The sequence below is a fragment of the Ambystoma mexicanum genome, chromosome 7q (genome assembly GCF_040938575.1).
Source record: "Ambystoma mexicanum isolate Mex_15411 chromosome 7q, UKY_AmexF1_1, whole genome shotgun sequence".
Taxonomy (NCBI): domain Eukaryota; kingdom Metazoa; phylum Chordata; class Amphibia; order Caudata; family Ambystomatidae; genus Ambystoma; species Ambystoma mexicanum.
The window spans coordinates 228673564-228694214 of NC_090941.1; positions in this window are offsets into that span (position 1 = coordinate 228673564).

The following is a 20651-nucleotide window of genomic DNA, read 5'->3' on the forward strand; positions in this document are numbered from 1 at the left end:
AGAACCTTGAGTCCCGGGGAATAATCCGTCCAGTCCACAGCACCTTCAATAATCCGGTGCTGGGAATATTGAAGCCAAACGGCCAGTGGAGACTCTGCGCCGACCTTAGGGAGCTCAACAAACGGGTCCATACTTCTCGATGGCCTCTGCCCTACATTGACCAAGGTCTGGCCCAGATTCAGGGGTCACAGGTATTCACTGCAATAGACCTGACCAATGGATACTGGACTGTGCCTGTCAGTAGGGAGGACCAATACAAGCTGGCTTTTACCTTTGGGGGCCAGCAGTACACCTGGACCCGGACTCCCTTCGGATACCTCAACTCCGGCAATGAATTCAACATTTTTCTACACAAGGCCATGCCTGACTTGGGTGCAAGGGGTAACCTGGCTTATGTAGATGATGTCCTCATCAAAAGTTCATCTGTGGAGGAACACATAGCGGAGATCCGTTATGTTCTGACACAGTTGAGGGCCGCCGGAGCAAAACTTTCCTTTCAGAAAGCACAGTGGTGTAGAACCCGTGTTAATTTCTTGGGGCATGAGATTACTCCTCAGGGTCTCTGTCCCCAGGAAAAGAAAGTGGAAGCACTTCAGAAACTGAAAGACCCCACAACTCTGCGGGAACTACGGAGCCTCCTTGGACTGACTAATTACAGCAGAAAGTTCATTGAGGGCTACGCAGAGATCACCAGACCCCTGATTCATCTCCTGAAGGGGGGGGTCAAGTGGGAATGGGGTCCAGAACAAGCCGAGGCGGTAAAACAACTCAAAAGAAGCCTCTCACAAGCGCCTTGCCTAGCTTACCCTGTCAGAAACAAGGAGTTCTTCCTGGAGACGGGGTTCTCTGATACGTGCTTGACGGCAGTATTATACCAAAAGCATGACAAGGTCAATAAAGTAATCTCCTATGCGAGCAAAACTTTATCCTCTGTGGAGGAAAAATTCAACGATTGTGAGAAGGCACTCCTGGCAACGGTGTGGGCATTGAAGAATTACCGCCCGTTTATCCAGGGGGAACACATCATAGTGGAGACTCCACACCAGCCTCTGCAATATCTCCAAAGTGACAGAATCCGGGCCGGAAATGTGAGTAATTCCCGAATTACTTCCTGGATTCTGTCAATGCAAGGCTTTCCTGTGGAGGTCAGATATGGCCAAAACAAGAAGAGTCCCCTCGCGCAAGGTCTGGCTGACTTGCATGATTGTGCCAGAGAAAACTGTCTCGAGGACGAAAGTCTGAAAATCAAGGACAACATGGAGGCATACCTTAATTCCCCACACAAAGTCTTTGAAGAGGACAAGTGTGAGGGAATGCCCACTGTCTATGTGGATGGATGCTCTTACCATGTTGACAACAACGGGGAGAAAGAACTGGTGGCCGGCGTAGGGAATGCATGGGTGAATGAGTCCCCAGAACCCTCCGCTGGATACAAAATTGGTCCCCGAAGTAGTCAGGTGGCGGAATTGATGGCTGTGCATCAGGCCATCCTCACTGCTGTCCAGCATCAACTCCGCGAACTGGTCATAATCACAGATTCGGATTATGTACGGAACGGGTTCGTGGAGCACCTGGTTAATTGGAAAACCAGAGGCATGTTATGTGCTAACAACAAACCCTTGAAACATGGGAAGTTGATCCAAAACATTGATGATCTGGTCACCTCGAATGAGATGACCATCTATTGGAAAAAGATCAAGGGTCATTCCAAAGTAGAGGGACCAGACAAAACTGGAAACGACTTAGCTGATCAGCTGGCCAAAACCGGGGCCATCCAAGGGGATCTAATTGAGATTGAGTCCCTGTTGGGGGAAATCCAGGTCACTGCTATCACTAGGTCCCAGACAAATGCTCACAACGACCTTTCAATTGCACAATGGAGTAAGGAGACCCCTGATGATGATTTGATTACTGCTCAGAAGGGGGATCCAATTATTGGTAAATTTTACCAGCACCTTGAGGACCCTGAGAACTTTCCCCTGACGGATACCGATTACATTGGGAAAGAGGACCTAAGAGTGTTGATGAAATGTCCAAAAATGTTCCGGATTCAAGACGGTTTGCTGGTAAGGAAATCCAAAGCTGGCCACGATCAGTGGGTGGTTCCTACCTCATTCCGAAGCCTGATGTTAAGTCACGCCCATGATGCGGCCACCGCCGGTCATAGGGGGTTTCACACAACATTGGAAATCTTAAGAGAGGTTGCATACTGGCCACACATGGGGCAGGACCTCGACCAATACTTGAAGGGGTGTCTTGTGTGTCCACAATTTCAGCCATCATCCCTCACGCACCGCGCGCCTCTCCAAAAGAGGGGGATGACACTGCCATGGTCAGATTTACAAATCGACTTTGTAGGCCCTGTGATTCGCTCGGCTAGGGGGAATAAGTACATGTTGACTGTGACATGCTTGTTTACCAAGTGGGTGGAATGTCTCCCAGCCCCAAATTGCAAGGCAGAAACGGCAGCTGCCTTGATGATTAACCACATCTTTTCCCGTTTTGGTCTACCTCAAAGGATTGAGTCAGACAGAGGTAGCCACTTCACCAGTGAAGTAATGACAAAGATGTGGGAGATACTGGGGGTCAAGAGAAAGCTGCATATTGCTTATAGACCAGCTTCTTCTGGGGCAGTAGAGAGATATAACCGGACAATTGTGAGCATATTAAAGAAGTTTGTGGCAGATTCTGGGCCAAGTTGGGATATCCGATTACCTCTGGTCCTAATGGCCATCAGATCTACCCCTTCATCTGCAACCAAAATGTCACCATTTGAGTTGATGACTGGGCGCAAGATGGTGCTTCCTCAGCATTTGCTCTACAGGACCCAAGAGCAGACACTGATAAATGCCTCCACTACTCATGAGTATGTAGAGAATTTAAGGAAACACCTCCAACATGCTTTTGCTTATGCTCAGCGGAATCTAGAAAGATCAGCTGATAGCATGAAGACCCATTATGACCTGAAAACTTCCAGGAAGGAATATCAGGTGGGAGACCGGGTCTATCTATACAACTTCCAAAGGAACCAGGCCAAGCAGCGCAAATTTTTGCCTACATGGAAGGGACCCTTTGAGATCGTCGATAAGATCTCCCCTGTGGCCTACAAAATCCACATCCCCAAAGGTCCTTTGGCAGCGGGGGAAGACAAGTGGGTCCACATAAACCAGTTGAAATGTTGCCATCCCAGGCACACTCTGCAACAACTGGAGGAATCCTCTGGAATCCTAGCGGGTACTGTCTCAGACTAATTCAGTTCCAACCATAAAACATACCACATCTAGTCTCTAAAATATTGTGATTTGCATGAAACTGTCTCTTAGTTATACTGTTTTTTTTTTCAAAATAAGAATGTAATGTTTCGTGATGATGAAATGCATATGCTGCCCCACTATCTCAACGGTGGTGGAAAAACGTCTATGAATAGGTATTGCCGCTCTTCCTTTGTCGTCTAGGAGAAAGAAAACCTTGAGACGGGCCAAGGAGGACGATCCGGAGACCGGGAGCTGAGACGCAACGGGCTCGGGGTACCGCCCAATATTCCCATCAGGACCGGCGAGGAGAACCGATCGATCCGACCGGATGGAGGAAAAGATGCTGAACTGTGCCATCTATTGGAAGAAGATGAGGAAACATCCCAGATCTTGCGAGTCCCATCAGTGAAACCGAATGGCCATCGCAAGAGGGAGGCTTGTGGGATGTATTTACCCATGCATCCGAGCCCTACCTCAAAACTGTGCAGTACTGACATGAAAACATCATGATGGCCAGAGCTTCCCAGAAAATGCACAGGGAAATGCAGGAAGAATAGGCTGCCACCCATTTTTGCCGATGTTATGGGCACAGAAGGACACTGCATAAAACCACCATTGGACTACCCGCACAGTAGTCTGAAACCATTGGGAATGGCAATGCTGATTGCCAAATGCAACTAGAATTGTGGGGAATTCATTCTTAAATCCCAAAAATGGGTGCAGTAACAGTACTCACCACTATCCAAAAGCCGGCAATTTAAAACAACACCAGATTTTACTTTTTTGTAGAAAACTGAATAAATGAACCCAAAACATGCCAAAGAAAGACTTACTGAGAGGTGGATACAATGTAAAGTGATATTCTGAAGTGACTTGAAGGTTTATAACAAGACTGGCTGAGCTGTGGATTGCAGCAGTTTAAGTTGCACTGGATTTAAAGACACTAAAATCGAAAATGTTTAGATGAAATGAGTGACCTATGTTTGGTGTCACATGCCTTTGTAACTGTTGAAATGCCATAGTTTTGCACTTAGAATCAGCATTCTAGCTGCATATGTAAAAATGTTTAGTTTTATTTGAATGCAGGAACTGGGGAACAAAAAGTGACATTTTATCTGAAACTGGCTTAAAGAGATTCCAATTCTGCCTGGCAACTACCCCCATCAGGAGTGAAACTTGAGTCACAGCTGTGTTCCCAGGCCTAGCTGCCCTTTTGCTGCTCACACTAAGGATATGCCATCTATCTGATAATTGAATTACCTGTGCTCTGCAGGAAAGTGAACAAAGCCCTGTCCTGGCTCAGGCAAAGGTTTTATTGGCAGGAGTCGTAAATGGTCGTAAAAAGTGGCTTCCTCCTGAGGAAAGGGGAGGGGCACTGCCTGTGAGAGCAAGCTGGCTTGGCAGAACTGGAAAAACCAGTATTTCTACCTTGTGCTGAGAGGAAACCACACCCCTTTGGAGCCAGAACATAACTCTAAAAAGATGAATAACTCATAGAGCGGACATGTGAAAATTTTATAAATGACACCATAACTCTTGTGATTTTTCTGCCCACATTTTAAGAGGTTTTTCGACCCGGTGGCATGTTCAGGGGGGTGTCAGCGGAAAAGTGGATATTACTCTAAATGTATGCATGTTAAAAATCTGAAACTTCATCAGTTAATGTCCATACTCCCTGCGCACATGTATGTAAAGTTGGGTAAATGTCAGAAATTGAAAAATCAGTTAAAAAGTCAATTATGTGCCATTTCTGAATGCAAGCTCTTAGAAACAGCAGATTTGGACAGAGACATGGCTAAATTCAGCCACACCATGTATATGTAATTTCAAGCAACTGTGTAACTGTGAAATATGTCTTTTATTATCAAATATAGAATGTGTGCAATCTGACAGAGGAGTGTCCTATCTGCAAGCCATAAAATGACATCCCTCTGACTCACAGTTCATTCCCCAATCAAATGATAAATGGAAGTTTGACCAATTAGAAGCTGAGAGAGAGGTAGGGTCAGTGATGCTAGAACACACCCACATTCTAAACACATAAAAGCAGACAGACAGGACAGATAGGGACCTTCAATTCCATCTGCAGCGGGACGCTCTGCCGGAAAAATCCATACTTACCTCCATCAACCTCCAGGAAGCCAAACTAGAGACTTCAATCTATCCAGAACTAAGAGACCAGACCAGAGAGAAAGCAGTGCTGTACCCAGAGAGACCCAGACCAGCAGAGAGAGCTGACCCAGATCACTGTGAAGTGCAGAGGCCAGACCAGACCAGACCAGAGTCCAGTTTAAAACCCTGACCAGATCCGTGACGAGGCCCATTTCACTCAAGAATATAGTGTGAGTACCTAGAAAACTGTGCAGAACCAATCTCCTAGTTAAAATAATATAATTCAATCTATTTAATCTAAGTAGAACTGCCTCCTAACTGTCACCTGTCATTTGCAAAGCTGTCCCTTGTCATTTTCTAGTTCCAAGCTGCACTTGTCTTTTTGAACTTTAAAATTTCAAATCTGAAAAACGACCTTCACTAAATCGCTCATATCTCCGCGACCGTTTGTGCTAGAGACTTGCAGTAACTTTTATTTGAAAGCTTAGAATCTTAGCTTTGAATCGCACCAAGAACCACCTTCCTACCCCTTATAGTTTTACCGCAATCGCGGAACACGCATTCGCGAATTTGACCGCGATTTGCAAATTTCTTCACATGTAAAAACTGCTGCTGCTTGCCTTCCATTTGCCAGAAATTCGTTTAACCTGCTAATCATTCCTGAATCATTGCAAGAGTGAGCCAGGACTAATATTAACTAGATACCACTCACCCTGAACCTCTGAAAGGGAATTAAAAGCATTTCCAGCATATTTCTCATCCATTGCTAGCACATATCAAAGCATTTTGCCTGTGTTTTCAAAACTCCTATCTGTTTTCTGTAGTGTAAGCTTGCTGGGGTGAACTGATTTACATTGATTGCATTTCTGAGAACTGTGTGTTTTCCTTCCATTTCCTTGCCTTGCATCAAGGGGGGGAGGGGATTGCCAGAGAAAAGTGATTACATTGTTTGGTTGAAATCATATTGAGTATTTTCTGTACTGCATTCATTGAATATTGCATCCACCTGAGCTTTCATAAAGCATCCTCTACCACATTATACTTTTGTTCCTATTTACCAGTGTGCTACCTTATCCATTTCATGTCAACTCATTAGTGATTATAAGAAGTGTGCTAGTGCCAGATTCTCCGTTGTTGATCTTTATCATATCAGATTAAGTGTGCTATTCAATTATTAATTTATTATAAAGTGTGATATATATATATATTTTAAATTATCAAATAAACCTTTTAAACTTGCAAAACAGAACTACTTCTTGGCTCAGTGGGGTCAGGGGGATTCCAAGAGAGGGGTGTTATATAGGGGTAGTCATCCAGAACGCATGAACTGGACATAAAGATATATCAATAAGGGTTTTCATTCAGTATTCTAGACTAGGCGTTAACTTAGCTGTAGTGCTGAATTGAATCCCCTTACAAGGCACAGGAAGCATCTATCAAAGAGGAGAAGGTTGGCCTGAGGGCCTTGGACCAAGACAGTGCCATTCAGGTAAACATTAATGATGACCTTAGAGGAGTGTAAGGGGGCCAGGTGGGCCTCCCACCCGGTTCCACCATTAATGGGACAAGCAGAGAAAGGAGAGAGCACAGAGACCATATGAAGAGTCCCTAGGACTGACGAGGGAATGACAAAGAGGGTGTCGGTGAGGGTCTGTCTGGAGGAATCACTGGTGTAGGTGTCAGCGATACGAAGGCCAGGGTTGGAGACCAGATTATCCTTTTTGAACTTCTTCCTACCAGATTTAGAGAGAAGACAGGATAGACAATACAAAAGCAGTTTGAAAAGATAGGAGAAACAGAGAGCACCATATAGTAGGTGGGGGAAGAGGAGAGAGGGAGAGGGGTTGAGGGGAAATGTAGGGGGGCACTAGGGGAGGACACAAGGAGCGGTAGAAGCAGATGAGACAGAAAGGGACAAGACAAATAGTGGACAATTTAAACTAAGTAGACAAATGCTCAGACGGAAGAGCAAGGCAGAAGAAACGCCATCCGGTAAACAAATCAGGTCACCAGGGCATCAAGAATGGAGCAGTCGCTAAACGGAAACCTAGAGTATGGGGGAGCAGAGCAGAACACAAAGTAATATACAGACAAACAGGGCACCCTTCATTCCAAAACACTTCTAATACGCAATTTCAATTCTTATACGAAAAAACATCTTCTAACCTCTAACGTTGTTAGAATACGTCAACAGGTATCTAAGGATTTCAAGCATTCCCTTAATCACAACATTCTTCAATCTTTTTTTTTATTCAGTATGAATTTTTGTTCCCAATGACCCAATGATTATTTAATGTCAAGACAACAGCAGTGTGTCATACACTACAGACTAGAGCAGTGTGTCTTGAGTGCAAAGCATTCAAGACACAACTCTTCACTTAACCAACAAGTTGTTCTGGTATGTCCTCTAAAAGTAAAATGTTATGAATGCTGTACGTGCAACTAAGAGACCTGATGGTCAGATATAACCTGCCTACTGAAAATTCCTTGTGAAATCCTGTAACAAGCGCCACGATGCCCCCGGGCTGTACGTGCGCACTACAAATGCAAATAAATAAATAAATAAATAAATAAATAAATAAAATAATGTTGTACCAAACATAGCACTAAAAATGTTCTGTTTATGAGGGTCTAAAAAATGTATACAAAAATTGTACACAACTACAGCTTTTAAACTATCCTGCTTAACAAATTGTATTGTTTTTTCACAGGAAATAAACCAGAGATTCAACTAAATAACCATAGCAATTACTATACACATATTACTGGTTGTGACAATTGGAAATATTCTTGGGGCCATGTCCTGTGGCCAGGCCTGCCTGAATCTGGCCACTGGTCTCAACCACCACAATACAATAACTATATACCTATATACCATACACTGTCATCTTATAAAACTCACACTAAACCCCCTCCAATCAAACCTATAGAAATAGCTGCATATCATCTTTATTCCACTCCCCTACCCTTTCCAAACCCTCTTTCACCCACCAAATAACTCTAAATGTGTTTACCAAGCTGTGCGTTCATGGTGCAGTCCACAAACTATCACAGTGTTAGCGGACCACTAGGACACCTGTCTGACCTTTTCCACCTACAAAAACAGCCCCATATCATCTTTTTCCCACTCCCCCACTGTAAAGACTGGAGGGGGGTGTCTGTGTTCCTGCTCTCTATGTGGTAGAGGAGAGGCACAGAGGACCCAAGCCAAGATTCTCTATTGTTGGTAGCAATGGACGAGCAATCAGGGCCTATCTTCTCAGGAGGTTATGCAGGCTAGTTCCTAAGTACAGTGTAATACCCAAGCACCTACAATGGAATGTCCACACACTGTATTAGTGAAAACACAGTCTTTATATAATTAAGGTTCCAGGTTATATACACAATCACAATAACTCAATTTGTGCTCAGTTAATCTACAAGGGAAAATATATAAAGTTCTAAGTGGTACCACAATTATTATCAGATTTCATTAAAGTGCATCAACTGTACTCTGGTCAAATGTCACTCAAATCAATTAATAAAAGTAACCAACAATATACCTAGTAGAAAAGCAGTTGGTTAGAACAATTGGTGGAATACTGGCCCTGTTTACCTAGACACAGCTCTGTGTGGAGATCCCCCCATCTGGGCAACCTGTAAAATAAATATATACTGCAAAGCCCAGTCCAAATATTGTTCAATTAGTCTTATTTCCTTCTAAAGTGTTTCTATCACCCCCAAAATACCCGAATAGCAGAGTTCCTCGAGGAGGCGTTGATCGATCATTCTTCAGTGACTCCCTTTAAAAGCAGGAGCCACGAATCATCGATGGGGCTCGAAGAAGGTGAACTTGGCGTCGATGATCTTTGACAAAAAGTTTGATGGCGTGGAGGTAGCAGCTTCTGTCCTGGCGGTGCTCATTGTCGACGAGTCAAAGACATCCTGCAAGGATGAGGCGTGCAGGGCACCTCAATGTCGATAGTTCATTACCGCAAAGAGTGTGTGAAGAACTTGGTTGCAGCAAGGGCGTCAAGTCGTCCGGCGTCTCTATGGTCTTTGGGTGGCGGGAGACACACCAGCGGATGCTCCTTGGTGCGTAGACGACCTGGTCTTCTCCGGCGGCATAAGACGGTCGGCGGGGAGGAGGAGCGCGTCCAGGAATCAAATGTCTTAGGTAAAGGAGCGTTATGGCTCCAGTCATCAACAGCACAGCGTCAAGTAGTCCGACTTCTGGGCAACTAAATTTGACGGTCCTCCAGCGGTTATAACAACCCTGCGAAGCCTGGTCGACGACGATGGACGGCAGTCTGGTGCTTCTCTTCGTTTCCCGTCGGCGGTCCCCATCTCCGGCTGACATTCTTTCGTAGGTTGACTTCCAGGGTGCTTCGGTGAAGGTTAGCAGTGCACGATGGTCCCTCGTAGCCGGAAAGAGGGCACCTAACCAGGTCCTCTCTGGATCAGTTCTTGAACATACAGCAGCTTTCAGATCGACGAAGTAGAGCAACATCAATACTTTTCTTCCAGCAGGGCTTCAAGGTTAAGATTCAGTTTCAATGTCAGTTTCAACTCCAGCTTCGGACCGAATTCTAGCAGTGAGAGGCCCCAGATATACTGTTGATGTCCCATTCATTCTGCTGGGTCACACTCAGGCAACCAATCACTCAGAAGGGCATTAAGGCAGTCAGTCAGCCAATCAGGGGCACAGTGCATTCAGGCCATTCTTCTCCATATAGACACTCACAACACAGAAAGTGGGTTCGGACAAGTACCACGCCATTCAACACTACACATTGCATTCATACCAGTTTCTGGCAGGGCTGTCTCAGTCATTGTGTCAAACACCAGATACTAGACATCCACAACACAGAATGCGTATTTGTCACACACTCCATTCACCCAGGTCCCACCCACAAGCGTACCCACAACATACAGTTTTTGGGAAGGTTCCAGACAGTCTGGTCGGCACTTCCCCAGAATACCAACTATGCAACTTCCACCCAACAGCCAGTCAGGGGGAAGGGACAGAGTCAGGGCTTCCCGGGACTTTGGGGAAACCAAGGTAACAGCCGATGGAAGGAAAGAGGCCACGGGGCCCATCTTTTTTCCATCATGAATCTACTGATTCCAAAACAGGGCCTGGACCTCCCAAATGGAGTATACTCAGAGCATCATTCAGTCAAATGCCACCAGCCCATACCCTGCTTTGTGGGCCAAACACAGGTGCCCAAAAACATACACCACCAGGAGTCCCACTTGAACTCCTGCATGGAAACATGACAGAACACATGATAAAAAGCAGTAAAGGACAAGGATACTGAGGCCCTGTCCCTCTGATACATTTCCAGCATCACACCCAACCTTCCCGTCCCCTCTTTCCACTACAAAATAACCCAAAATGTGTTTTCCAGGCTTTTCCCTCAGCGCGCTGTCTGCAGATCCAACATGGCAGGCGTTTCCAAAATATGACACACCTCATGCTTTTCACCATCCAATCAGCGTGCGTTTCCGTTGTCAGCGGACATCATTCTGCACTCTGGGCCAATCAGAGGCCTGTCTGCGGACCAAACAAGAAGTGGGTCTGTAGACCGATCCCAGATATCACTATTATTTTACCTACTTTTTGGCCGTTTAATAAAAAACTACTGAACGGAATTACACCAAATTTACAAAACCATGTTTTTGGGACCAAACAGCTGCTCCTGCTGCAAATTTGGTGAAAGTTTGTCCAGCTGTTTGGGCTGCAGACGCAAGCAAAATTGTTTTCCATTGCATCTATGGGAAAAACCAAACATTTTGGGACCCTCTAGAACTACCCCCCTCCCTTGACAAAACCTCACCAAACTTTGCAGAATCAATCTGACAGGGCCAAATACTTTTATTGCAAAGTTTTGTGAGGATTTGTCAGGGGGGGGGGTCAAGTTATAAGCTGGCCAAAAAGTCCTCTTCCTATGGGTTCAGGAACTTAACCATGACTACATGGCCACTATCACAGGCCCTGTAATACTTAGCTCCTATCACACTCATGAGCCATCTCTATGCAGGTTGGAATGGCTCAAGCCGAATCAAAACATTTTTGAACAGTTCAAATCATCATTCGAGTTCAGCATTTTAAGACATGCCCATACCTAGAGGGAAATCAGGTACAATAGGACCACGCTTAGCTCTGAGTTGGACCGAAAGAGACAGTAAACATTGGACTTAATATCAACTCAGCCAGAATAAGAGCAATTTCATATCATTGAATGTATCTTCTTTTTGAACCATACTCCTTCTTTTGACATGTATTTTAGATCGATGTTGCATTGCTTGCATGTGGCAGAAGGCCTGGTGTATGTTGGTTGCATCTGTTAAATTACATCTTGCATCTATGCACGTATTAAAGTGACTGGTGCCTATTGATAAAACACAATAAAGATCCTGATGTACAATGTTTTTTCATGTGTTCACGTGAACAATGTCTGATGTTTTCAGGGGTGAACGGTTTATTAACTGTTTCCTGTATAAGGAATTGTGTGTGTTGATTGAATATACAGACAGACTAACATGTTTCTTGCTTTCACTGGAGAGTCCAGTGTAGGTTGCTCATGTGTTTTCTTTTTCTTTCTCTTAGATTGCTCAGCAAGTTAAGCGCACACCCCAGTCATTGAGGTGCAAACCTGAATTGAGAGCTTTATATCCAGACAGAATCCTTCATTCTTAAGAAGTTGATCATTTGATTGTTTCACTTAAACCCTGGAGTAATCTGTCATGCAAAACTATATAACATCAGGAGGTTATTAGTATTTGCAGTATTTGCTGTATCTCAAAGTGGAAGGAGGAGCACAGTTGTGTAAATATACAGAGGAAACAAAGGTCAACTTGCATAGATCCATAAACATACAGCAACAAAGACGAGCAGCAGCATATGTGTGGCTGATACATTTTGACCCCGGCAGGAGTTATGCCATAATATGGCACAGTGATGACAGTGCCATTGTGTGCTGTTGATGTTCCAGGTGATTTATATGGTTTAGGTTTTAGCTTACAGTATTTCAGCAGGATTCGGGGGATGTTTCAACAGGATTTAAAAGTCTGAGCAAATCTTGATACCTTGTTCAAAAAGAGCAACTTTGGACGCAGTCGAGACTGAAGCGGAATTGTCGAAAACTACTACACCACCGTGGGAAAAATTACCAACAGGGCCAGTGGTTCTATGTCATTTTCCTGCTTTCTGAAGGTTGCACAACAAAAAGACAGTTTTCTTTCGGTCGATTGTGTGTGGCCATCAGAAAGCAAAAAAGGTCATGCCATGTTTTTTTTGTCTTTTAAATTAGGGGGGCTTAAACCCCCGGACCCTACTTTGATCCCCCCTCCCCTGCATACAAACACCTTTCGCACACATACACACACACGCACGGATTCACATAGCAACACAGACACACACAGTTAGAGACTTACCCAGCTATCCCCGCCTGTCAACCCCTGCGCGCACCTGTTTGCAGCAGGGGCGGGGCAATTTATTTTAGAAAGTCACAGAGCGGCCTTTCCAAATCAATAAGTTTTCCATTCGGAAAAAAGGTCATGTGGCCTAAGGCCGGAACAGTACATGATTCTGCCCTTCTTAAGCAATCCAACCCTGTTACTGTATCAACTCATGAGAAAAATGATTGTCACAATGTTCAAAAGATGTCCTTGGTTTTCTCCTCTATTAAACAACAAACAGCAAACCAAACTTCAAAAAGCCCTGCTTCATCACTTGCACTGGGTTTAGAATGTACTTTTAAAAACTCAGAGTCTACAACACTAAAGCATTCAATGATTATCTCTATTTTTGCATCGATACGAGTGCTCAGATTACTTGACTATAGGGATCTGGAACCAGTAGTTTACAGACTCATCTAGACTGGACTCTGTAGTTGTGAATCTAGGGCTCGAATCATGGAATGTTTTGCATGGTCCAATGTGACTTTGCACTGCTGAAAAGTGACTTTGCACTGCCGACACAACACCTGATTCATGGAACTGTGCAAAGTGCCTTTCTTTCAGTGCAAAGTCCTTTTTGCAATACGAAATGAACTTTGCACTGCAAAAATACACTTTTCACAGTTCCATGAATCAGGGTTTGCCTCAGCAGTGCAAAGTCACTTTTCAGCAGTGCAAAGTCACTTTGAACTGTACAACACATTTCATGAATCGGGCACTTCAAGTCGAGACATATATACAGGCTCATTCTTAATCAAACAGAAACTCTTTTATCTACAGTTATCAAAGTACCACCCCCTGTAGGCCCTGCACATAATCAGTGGTTACTAGAGACAAAACAATCTGGTCGTAAAAACATCAAGATTCTAGACATGAAATGCACACTGAACAGAAAGGGGCCACAGAGGGTCAATGCAGATCTTTCAGTGACCCCTGATGCGTCATTTGGAGAACAGGCAAGTAATTGGTCCTGGCTTCCGGGTGTGCTGTCATTTGATTGTGTTATCCGGCTGGGATAAAACATGTTTAACCGCACTAACTTGAAAGTTCTATCATGGAACACTACAGGCTACAACAGGATCACAAATGGGCTAAGACAAAACTGTAGAGTATCCAAATATGAATTTCCCTTAAAAGGGGTTTGGCTTACCGATAATTTAATAATATATGGATACTCAATCATTTTCAAAAAAGCTGTTAAAGGACCGGTGGTCTGCTAATTGGATTCTTCAATAACGTTAACTGTGCATAGGCATCTGAGTGGCCCACTAGGTGGGATGCTGTTTAGGTGGCGAGTGTAACATGGAATGGGACTCACATTTCAGTTAAAAACGTGTACTGGAACTCTGCTAAGTCTTCACAATCCACACTATTTTCCCAGCCCATGGAGCTTCTAAATGCTTGGCACAGCATCACTAGATCTAACCAAGTGCTTATAGCAGGCGACCAAACAAAGGTAGCAAGCCTTGTTGGATGTTATGATTGCATAGGACTCATATAGATTAAATGGTAAAAGGTTGGCGACTATCAAAGCCAAACTACTTGGTTCCATGGTTCAATTGTAGTACCATAGACTATATATACATGTTGTATGAGCTTTTCACAAAAGCCAACTCACTATATATTCTCAGGAACGATAACAGCGACCATGCTTAATTAGATTTAGGCATTAATTTACCCTTGCTATCCCCTTCCACAATTGCTTCCTTTTCGCAGCTAGAGATCATACATTCTGGAAATCGAATCCGATGGACACCAAAATGATATGAGCACTTTAATGTAAAACTGCTACATTTCATAGAAAGCTGTTATGTCAAACTTAACTTAGGTAACTACAATACAGTTATTGGGAATACAACACAGCAAATTGTCACCAGAAAGAATCCCAAACAACTTCATCTATAAATATGTCACCAATGCGCCATGCTTTCGATTTTAAAATACACAATAGGGAAACCATATTGAGAAGGGACCTCCGTAACGGAAGGAAACCAAGGGATACATTCCATCCAGAATTTGGAAAAGCTAAACAAACGTTTCTAATGCATTATAAGAACTGGCTGAAATTGCACAGAAGGGAGCCATTTTCAAAGGCTGGAGAGACAATGATTAGCTGCCATATATCATAAATACTAAAAGCACCCGGTATCTAGTTAACAAAACAAGTGACTCCCAATCAAAAGTTCAAATAAATCCCATCCATTAAACCACATGGTTTATTTTTACTACTCTGGTAATTTAGCAACAAACAGGTAGAGAAATCACTATTTGATCATTGAAATATACCCTTTTGGAATAAATAATTAGCTCTTGAGGAGAGTGAAAAAATGATATCAAAGGTAACACACTCTCAAGTCACCAGACCAAATTGGTTTAGTAACCTCTGTCTTAAATCTAATCCAATGCTTAAGTCCCCAGATTTATACAAGCTTTTTCTGATATCCTCATTAAAAGTTCACTCGCTGAAATTTTGAAGCAAAGCTACATCGTCCCGATTTATAAAAAAGGGTTAAGGGGGATCCAGGGAACTATCATGCAATAACTCTTCTGGACTCCAGTAGTACAATCTTTGCTTCCTTAGTCATGAATGATCTTAAAATCTGGTTGTAAGATGCTAACATTTCCAAATATCAGACTGCGTTTATTGGGGGTATTGGATGCACTCTGAATGAGCTCATTGTTAACCTACTACAGCAAAAGGCTCTCACAAATAAAGGCCCCTCATTATATATGGCTCATGTTGAGCTCACGTCAGCCTTCGGCTTGGTCAACAGCCATCTTCTCTGGAGCAAATTGAAAAATTGCAGTATTCCAGGCAGGCTTCTAAATATTCTGACTGCATTACCCATGGACACTTTGGTCCAGGTTCACCTAAACATGGTAAGAAATGTCCCTAAAAAATCAATACTTCGACTGGGTGGAGACAGGGGTGCATCTTGGCCCCCACCTGTTCAATTTATATCTGGCAGACATATTTGAAGCTTTATGGCTGTGAGACCCTGAGATCTTGTCACCCCAGAACTGTCCATCTAGTTTGCACAATTTAGCTTTGGCTGACAATATAATGATCTTCTGCTCAATACCCAAAGGTTTACAGCAATCGACCTTGGCATTGGAGCACTATACAAAAAAAAAATAAAACAGTCTGAAGATCAAAGAATAAGCGTTATGGGTAATGATCTTCAAGAACAATAGGAATCCGACAAGTTTAAATGGCCTTTATATAATAGCTTACTGGCTATCACGGACCATCTTATTTACTTGGGTGTCCCTCCATATTCAAAGAGGAAACCAAAACTTATATTGGAAAGGCTGAAGTCGAAATTGGTACTCTAGACCGAAATGCTTAAGATCTATCTCAAACATTGACGCCTTTTTGAATAAACCGTTATTGTAATATTATAATGGCAATATTATCCCCAGCTTCCTGGTTGGACTTGAAGTTATGAAGACTTCGACTGAGACCTCTCATTAGAAATTGGAGAGAGTTCTATGAAAGAAGATTCAACAGCATCCCCAATGCATTCCGATTTGCTGAATGCAAATCGAGTTGGGTCTACAGTCCCTTGATTCTATCAAACTATTCAGGAGGCTGATGATAGTCTATAACATTTTGAACCCTTTGCATATAAAACGCTAAACGAAGATCTCTTTACTGTCTGTCAGGCCGATGGTGCCCATGCCTTATCAAAGATGTGTAGGGCGTGCTTGAAAATGTTGAATGCCATAAGCTCAAACCTCGAAGAGCTGACTGCGAATCCCAATAAAGCCAAAATCAAAGTAATTCTATGGCATTGGGCGAAACAGCGTGACAAACTATGGGAGTATAAGGTCCAGGAGTATTACAGAGCGGCAATTAGAAGACTTGCAACCCAGCCCCACCATGTAGATATGTTTCCTGACCATTGAATGCGGGTGACAGACCTTACATTTCGATTCACTCTCGTATGCACCGTGGATAGAATGGGCCTTGGAGGGGCATTCCACCTTGTGATAGAATGTGTAGACTTTGTAAACTCAGGAATGAAACATGGAAACATATTGTTCTTGAGTGTTCAGAAAATGCCATGATTAGACATCCTTGGATAGGTAAATGTCTATGTGATATGAAAACAGATCTGACCGAAATATTGCGGAGACGTCTTTTTGTGGGAAGATGAATTATTTTAATGTTGCACTCGTTCATTTTATTAACGTACTGTATAGCATGTTAGAAGAGCCCCACATGCAATGTTATTAGTGTGTTTTTTCAGGATTGTAATGCGATCTAAATAATTTTTTTTAAAATAATATATTATTTATTTTATGTTATGATTAATGTATTTTTGGCAGTGAATGAGTGATAAAGTGGACCGAAAGCATGGAGGACAGAAGTTGCACAGTAGGGAGACCAAGGGACACAATAGGGAGAACAGAAATGCCTAAGAACAAGGAGGCTGCAGGATGGAGAAGATATATGAATGTTTGTACTGTTGAGAAAAGCAATTGGAGCATAGTAAAAGGTGGGAGAGCAGTGTGGCCTGAGAGATTGAAAGCCAGGGGATTATATAGAAAGTGAACCTCTTCTCAGAGCCAAGTGTGCTCATCTATAATGTTTCACCAGTTTTAGCCCACATTGACCATTTTCTCGTTCATGCTCTGGTGCGTCTCTCTCTGGGCCCATCTCAATCATATTGACTCCGTCCTGGCATATCTATTATATTCATACAATATGTGGCATTAATCCCTCTGCCCTGCTGGCTGTGAGATGTGGCACAGTTACAGGATTTGGAATGGTACTACCTAATGAAAACACACTGTTTGTGGTGGTTGTCATTGATGAAAGAAGGACACTTCAAAAATGTATCATAACCCTGACAGGTTTCTCTGAAATAGGGTTTGCAGGCCACTAAAGTAAACATTTTCCAGCCCAAAGTGTCATAACGTCTACATATAAATGGGATAAACAAAACACAAGTGGCTTCTTCAACACCTCAAAAGTATCTAAACGTGTTAAGAATAGAGTTGGCCTTGCACAAGCAATCCAATCATGACCAAAGAATAAACCTACACTGGTACCAACTACAAGAAAAATAAATGATCTAAGTAGTCAAACATATGCATAGAGGGTTCTGCCCCCAGCTCCCTCGTGGAAAACATAAATAATTATCATGCAATTTGCACAATGAAATTCATGTATTCTCCACACGTGCCAAACCTCTGCTCAATTGACAAGCAATGCCCAAAGAGGGAAGCCTCAACATATATCTTCCTGCGCAAAAATAAACAGTAGAGATCTTTGAAACACCAACCTTGATGCAATTCAGGGCAAGATTGAAAAAGTACATTTTTGTAATATTCCTCTTCACACACTCTTGCTGACTGGAGCTGTAGGAACCTCACTTGGACCCGTGATAATATCTGTACTCATGCTGCAGGGTTAACAATGGTACAATGCACACATGATATGATATTATACGTTATTTAAAATGTGCTTAATAACCAAAGGTTTCTAAGCGCGGACACGGGGATCAAACCTGTGTTGCTCCGTGTCGTCTTGCTTCCAAGACAAGCACGTTGCCGTGGAGCTATCCTCCCGAAACATGCACCTCAATAATGTGCAACCTTGTGAGCAGGAGATATAACAGATTGGGTGAGAGCTCACATACCTCTTCTGTTGTACAGAACAATTATTTCTGCTTTTGGGAGCCACCACACCAATCGCATTATTTATATCTATCTATCTGTCTTTTCTATCAATCTATCTATCTATCTATCTATCTATCTATCTATCTATCTATCTATCTATAGAGATCATCAGTCTATTTATAGATGTATAGATTAGTGCTAACATTGCTGTTCAGTCAGCACTGATTGAATGGAAGTAGTTTGACATTTTGGGCATGATTCATGGAATAATTTGCGTGGAAAATAGGGAACTTGTGTGCCAAACTGCGTGCGTAATCCCATTCATCTATCAATGGAATTAAATGAGCGGAAATTAACTTGGATTTGCATGGATTTCGCGTTGGCCATGCAAGGATCCCCAATCAAGATGCAAGAGTGGGAGGAGACATGTGCCAGCACCATTGGCATAGAATCAATCGAGGGAGTGGGGGAAATGGAGCATGGTGTGCCGTCATCGGCAGATTGAGTTGAGTGTCCACACAAAACACTGCAATGCAAAGTATGAAGTTCTCCCCCAAATGTGACCTTGTAACTAGCTAATGCATGGGCCATCACACACACATTTACACAACCATGCCCACATGCTGTGCACATCCCCACACAACCCCATGCATGCAGCACCTCAGACATGTGTCACCCAGGCTCATGCCTGTATGACCCACCCATATGGCAAGCAACCTGCATGTCCGATATCGAAGTCAAAATGCACAGAACTGCAGCAATAACAACACATGCATGATGCACGTTGACCCATCACCGATGCTATCCCTCTCTTGGTCTCCCACAGGCTCACAATCTGACATTGAGGAGCAGGACTCTGCGGCACAGGCCTCAACACCAAAGAAGAAGGCCAAGGGCATGGAGGAAGGCACCAGGCCTACCACATCGAGGGGCACAGGGAAACCTGGACTGCCGCAGAGGGCCAAAGCCACAACTGCAGCCACATCACCAAGGCGTGAAAGAGTGGCCAACAATGTCGTAGCACCCACACCTGCCACTCCCACCACAAAGGAGCCAGTGGCAGCAGGCTCACTGTCTGCCACCAACAGCTCGATTGGCAAAGCAGCTGCGATGACACCCCTGTCGGATGTCGAGGAAACATGCATAACACCCGTAGGACACCGCACACCCAGCCCGCAGCTGTCAGCCCTGCACAGCCCACCCCCCACATCCAATGCCAGCAGCCATGAGCTGTCTGGTGGTGACTCCTTGGCAGGGAGATGGAGTCCCATGGAGTTCTCACCTGATGGCGGACACATGCCGCAAGCTGCGTCAAAAACCACCAAACGCAGGCCCAGAGACCAGGGAATCAACATCATACAACAGCGCCAGGAGGAGTTCACTGCGCTGGTTGGCCAGCACGTGAGCGAGGGTGCCCTGGTGAGGGAGGAGTGCCGGGAATATGCCAAGGGAATAAAACAAGCTATAGAATCCAGCACTACAAGCATTTGTGACGAGTTGGCAGCTGTGAGGCAGGTCCTCACCCGCATCTGAGATGCAATGGAGAGCCAGCGTCACGCACAGGGACGGGACCAACCAAGCACCTTCTCCTCTGCCAGCTCCAGGCAGACCAGCCCCCTGCGCAGGTCTGCGTGGTCCATGTGGTGTCCAGATTGGCAACCACCCAATGCTGGTAGAGGAGGTGGGAAGTAGGGGCAGCCTGATGTTGGTGACTCTTGAACACTAATGCTGCACTGAAGTGCATGCCATGTTTGGGGCATTTGTGGGGGGAGGGGGGATAGGGTGTTTGGGGCATTTGTGGGGGATGGGGTAGGGTGCTTGGGGTGAAGGGTCCGTGCACTTCAAAATCACATTATGCTTAATACACCCGTTGTGTCAGGAACAATCACATGAGTGAACATTCTTTATTGTGTATGTGTGCTTTACTGTTGAACAGTGCACAGTGTTCATTTACCCACAACACCCAGTGCCCTGAGTCCCACATCCATTGCACCCTCTTCATCCATGTGTATTAGAAATATTGGTCTACCAGATGCTGGCGCACAGCACATCCCTCCTGTGCATCGCCACCGGCATGACGTGCTGCCCCATCTTCTCCCTCCTCCTCCTCACCAGGTGGTTGCAGTTTAATGTCAGGGGGCATAGACACGTTCCGTCTGACGCACATATTGTGCAGCATGACACATGCCATGATGATCTTGCCCACCTTCTCAT